Here is a 6,068-nt window from a genome sequence, read left to right on the forward strand (position 1 = left end):
AATTGTCCGTAGGGCCGAAGAGATAGTACAGCGGGTAAGGCACTTGCCTTGCAAGCTCCCAACTCGAATTTAATTCCCAGTACCAATATGGTCCCCTGAGCCCTCCAGGAGTGATCCCTGAGTGTAGAGCCAGTAGTAAGCCCTAAGACAGCTGGATGTGGCTCAAAACACAAGCCAACAAAAATATAAGCTTTTCATAAGGCTACATATATAAATTAAGGAACTGAGAAAAATGAGGTGATGTAGAAAGCAAAAACTACAAAAGTTAGAACTACTGATTACTAATCAGTAATCTTCATGGAACAGGTAGTGATTAGTGCCTGCTCAAACCCAGTGTCTTTTGCCCCACTTTGTTTTTATGATAGATTGATGCTGCACCTTCCTAATATTATGAAATGATGGGCTAGCTAACATGTAATTCATGGGTGGAAACTAAGTTGCACAGCAGTTATATGTCCTGTGGTCAGACATTCAGATTTTGTCAGTGTTCAGTAATCAAACCAGGAACTGCCTTGGAAAAAAAATCATTCTCGAGGGCCAGGGATGTGACTCAGAGGCAAAGTCTACACTTTCCATGCATGAGACCTGGATCCCCAGCATCATAAATGAATTGTTTTTAGCAACAGGGGACATGGTTTCCTCTCACAAAAGTTCTCTTATTGGTACCATTCAGAAATTCCATTCAGCAACTGTATTTGCTCCAGAAAGTTTGGATATTTTTTAATCTGCTCTGTCCTAACTCCCAAAGAGCAGAGGTGCCTGTGTTACATACTAAACTTGTTTAGTGCATTTTCTTAGTCTGGATTCACTTAAATCCAGGCTTACTAAACAAATGCACACTCAATTGTAATATACATTGTCTTGAAAAATCAGAAGAATTTCATCAAATATTTTTTAATGCTGACAGTTCACATTTCAATAACTAGTTTGCTGCTTTGGAAGGGATAGTCTGACATATTCCAGACCACTGAGACAGACAACTCAACGACTCACTATCCTTACTCAGCACCTTACTCAGGATAAAGAGTACTGCAGAGTGATGTAGCGGGGACAGAGATGCTTTTTCTGATACATGTTTTAATTCTGAGACTAATTTTTGCATTGCCTCCTTTTTTTTAACACTACAAGTTATTATTTGAACCCTTTAGATATATACATAACCAAGAGTCTCTTGCCCGCATGCCTGGCTGTTTTTCCCGGGGCCCCTCGGAGGGGATGGGCTCCAGCTTCCCTTTCCACCCAGAGCAGAGCTACCGGCGGCCCAAGACCACCAGAACCTAGCTACAGCCATGCTGGAGGTCCCTCTCCACACGTTTGTACAGGCCTCATGCATGAAGGTACCGGCAGAGGAACCCAGGTGTGTGTAATCCCATCAATGGCCAACATCCAGAGACTTAAAAGCAAGCTCTCAGAAGCGATATCTTATAGCCTACTTCTCCCTCTGGGAGAAACCAGCAAGCTTCTGAGAGTTTCCTGCCCACATGGGATAACCTTGCAAGCTTCCCATGGTGTATTCATATGTTAAATCCAGTAATAAGCTGGATCTCATTCCCCTGACCCTGAAAGAGCCTCCAGTATGACATCTTTGGGAGGGCCGAATTGAGAGAGACTTCTAAGATCTCAGGGAAAGGACGAATGGAGAGGTTACTCGAGCTAGTGGCAAGTTATTCTTGATTCTTGATTCGTGATATATATACATATATATGTTTTCTTTACTTCCTCTACTTTATTATTACCTCATTGATCTTTGTCTTCATTGAAATTCTTGGTAGCAAGTGACAGAAATCATAAAGGAGAGCCTTCCCCTCAACCTGGGTCCTGGCAGCCTCCATGCTCAACTCTGTCACCTCTGCAAATCCACATCACACCTCAGACCCTCTGCTTACTGCATTCTTCAGGCCCACTTCATACCCAGCTCTTACACCCTGAAGCTACCTTTGGAGTATACATACCCTGAAGCTTCAGGGTATAAGTACCATATCTCACACTGCATACATTCATACCTTCTGTGGCGAACCTAGGACTAGGAGGAAGACTGGTTGCCTCCAAGAACTTCATGCTACTAATACCTTATTCTTAGCCCCATACACCTATCCCACAGAAAAGCCCTCACAAGGTAAAGGCCGAGGTAGTGGTAACGAATTATAGAGCCTTAAATCATAGCCAGAGAAGAGGCAGAGCCAAGGTGGCATTAAAAGTAGTCCCATAATCCACACTAGGCCTCAAAAACACAAATCATAAACAGCAAGATGTCACCAGGAGAGCAGCAACTGTGAATTCCCAACATGTCAATCCTGCAGAAGAGCTAGGGATTTTTGTTTTGTTTTGTTTTTGCTTTGTCTTGAGGTTATACCTGGTGTTACTCAGAGCTTTTCCTGGCTCTGTGCTCAGAGATCATACCTGGCAGGGCTCCAGGGGCAATATGTGTTGCTGAATATGGAACTGAGTCAGCTTCATGCAAGGCGAAAAGAAAAGAAAAGAAAAGAAAAGAAAAGAAAAGAAAAGAAAAGAAAAGAAAAGAAAAGGAAAGGAAAGGAAAGGAAAGGAAAGGAAAGGAAAGAAAAGAAAAGAAAAGAAAAGAAAAGAAAAGAAAAGAAAAGAAAAGAAAAGAAAAGAAAAGAAAAGAAAAGAAAGGAAAAGAGAAGAGAAAAGAAAAGAAGTTGCAGATGTGTCAAAAATCTAGAAAAACTCAGTCTCTTCTACCACCACCTCCACTTGCCCTGCAAACATGACTTGCATTCCTTAGTACAATTGGAAAAGAGGCAGCTTCTACATGGCTTACCAATTGGTATCATCTTATTTCCAGACACTATATAGCCTATGATATCTAAATACCCATTTCAAATATCAGGAGAGACAATAAAATGTGTCCAGTTTGAGGTTTCCATATTCATCAGTGTGTTTGGAGGGGTGAGAAAAGTCATATACCATAAATAGGGATGCTGAATTTTCCAAAGTGGTTTGGGTTGACATCAAACAATACTGTTTACAAAAATCTACCCTCCATAAAGAAGTTTATTTTCTTTTGTTCTAGAATGTCTTTATTTTTGCTTATCCCTTGATTGCTTTCTTTTTACTGTTAAATAGACATCTATGCCCAGCTATTTCTTTTAAGTTTGTTATATTCTGAATTGATCTTTTTGAAATTAACAAAAGAAATTCATCTTGGAAGAGAAAATGACTACCAGGGTCAGTATGTGGAAAGAGGAGTATCCACTTGCCAAGTGTGGTCAACTGGTACAGCCAAAGGACATCGATCAAAAGCGTATTTTCCTTGCTTACAGTTTTAGTTGACTAAAGCACATGATAAAATGAATTTTTCTATGTTATTATTTAATTCAGTGTTAGTTGACTAAAGCACATGATAAAATAAATTTTTTCCTGACTGACTTTCAAATTTTTTATTTTCTATTTTAAAGAATCATAATTTGGAGCTTTCGTTGGGGGTTGGTCTCCACCTACCAGGTGTTGCATATCAGTACTTAGTGGGACTCAAAGAAAGAATTTCAAAAGGAACTCGAACTCTTTCAAAGTCAACACAGTGCCAAAATCAAAAGAAAATTCATGACTCTTGATAAATGTGGTATTGAAAATAATCTTAATGTGTCTTATGGTTCGCACGCACTTGAAAAAATTGGAGTGTTCTAACTTGTCACCTCGTCTTTAAAGAACACATATTTCAGAAGTCAGATGCAATCACAGATGAGAATGACAGTCTTATTCTGGCCTGCAGAATAACTGACATATCTCAACAGGCCGCCAAGTTTGTCAGAGTGAGTTTATAAACAATATGAATCTGAGAGCTCAAAGCAGAGATTGATGCCGTAGCTGGGCAAGTTGTATTCCATACATATGGGCAAGAATTCTTTTTAATGTTGTTGTCTGTTTTTTAATTTACTTTTTTGGTTTGGGGGTCATGCCTAGCATGACTCAGGGGCTATTCCCTGGTTTGTGCTCAAGAGTGACTCCTACCTGTGCTTGTGGGACCATATGGGGTGTCAGGAATGGAAACAGGGTCTGTCACATGTAAGGTAGGTGATATGGGCAAGAATTCTTACACTAAAGTATACAGGAATGTAATCATGATATCTTACCTGTATCTTTGTAATAATAACTTCTTGTTGTAGTTATATGTCAACATTAATAACAAGTTCTTACAGTTACAAGTTATAATAGTTTAAATCACCTACATGATTACTAAATTTTATTGTTTACAGTGTGCAGTATTTTATAGACCTAGAAGCTTAAATGTCTTAAATAAGAATCAAGCTGTAAGCTGTAGTTAATATAATATCTTATAAATCAACATTAACTTGCATTTGCGCAACTTTTCCAAAACACACAAAATACATAAATTAAAATCATACCTTTGACTGATACACTCCATACCAAGAGATTATGGTAAGCACTGTATAGTAATATCTTTTGATGGAAGAAAAGGAATGATGAAAGAGGAAGGTGAAGAGAAAAATAATTTAAATTCAATGAGGAAAGACCCTGCAATCCACCCCTGGATGATACTGTATTATAAACTGATTATGACAGAGTCAATTCTACCTGTGGAACTCAGAGCAAATAAGAAAAACAAGCACACAATAAAACTTCAGATCTGATCAGATCTCAAAATTTTCTTGATAAAAGCATTGTCATTTATGGCAGAAAAGATAGTACAAAAGCTCAGATGTTTGCCTTGCATTCAGTTAATCCCAGTTCAAGTCCCCAACTGGTCTCTGGAAAATATGGTCTCTGGAGCACCACCAGAAGTGATCCCTGACTACAAAGCCAGAAATAAGCCTTAAGTACTGCCAAATATGACTCAAAACTCACTCCCTCACCAAAAGGTTGTTTGCCTTTTTTTTTTTTGTCATTTGTTTGGACATACCACAAAATCTTTAAAATGCATACACTACTCTCCTTGATAGGCCACTAGTGCCTCACTGCAAGTGGCTGGCCATATAGTTTCTTCTGATCTTGAGTACCCTGCATCCTCCCCGTCAGAACCTTCCCAGATCATCTTTGTTCTGCCTGGATGAATGGATGTTTCTGCTCATTCTCTGGAGAACAGTGTGCTACACTTTGCTCATCTTTCAAGATTCAGCTCAAGCTTCCATTTTACAGAAAGAATTCTTTTGACTCTCATATTGGCTTGGCCCTTCATAGCTTCATTAGGCCAGTTCCATTGTGTAGTTATTCTTGCCAATAGCTCTTTAGCCCAGGTGTTGATACATTTAATAAAATTCCATCTATGTCCCTATTATTTGTACTTTGACTTTTAAATATGTATTTATATTTTGAGTTGGCAAACATTAAAATTTCTCTGAATACTGTCATATTTTCTCTTTAAACACACAAATATTTTGAAGACAATAAGATAAAGGTACTTACATTTGCCCACATTCTTATTTCCAGTGATTCGGTCTTCCTGTAGATCCAAATTACAATCTGCTGTTATTTTCTCTCAGTCTGAAGAATTGTCTTTCATCATGTCATACTTGTCTTCTGACTATGAATTTATTGATTCACTATAATAGATTCATGTGTTTATTATTATTTATTCATTGATGAATCTTTCAAAATTTTGAAAAATGTTTTGTTGTTTCTCAAGAGAAAGCTTTCATCTTGTTTTTTTTATTTATTTATTTTTTTTTGCTTTTTGGGTCACACCCAGCAATGCACAGGGGTCACTCCTGGCTCATGCACTCAGGAATCATCCCTGGAGGTGCGTGGGGGACCATATGGGATGCTGGGATTTGAACCCGGGTCGGCTGCGTGCAAGGCAAACGCCCTACCCGCTGTGCTATCACTCCAGCCCCAGGTTCTTGTTTTTATATGCTCTCTTTTCACCTGCTGCTTTAAAATCTATTTACCTTAAGTTCACCATCCCTAAACTGGTGAGTGTTTGACATGTTATTGGACGGATGTCAATATTGAACAAAAGGATGAATTTCAGAGCTGCAGTTATTTTCTTAATGCTCACACTCTTTTTTACATTTCTCTTTTTTGAGAGGTGGAAATTTATGTTCCTTCCTTTGAATCTGACATATTTTTTATTGTTTCAAACAACAGTT

The sequence above is a fragment of the Sorex araneus genome, chromosome 1 (assembly GCF_027595985.1).
Source record: "Sorex araneus isolate mSorAra2 chromosome 1, mSorAra2.pri, whole genome shotgun sequence".
NCBI classification, from domain to species: domain Eukaryota; kingdom Metazoa; phylum Chordata; class Mammalia; order Eulipotyphla; family Soricidae; genus Sorex; species Sorex araneus.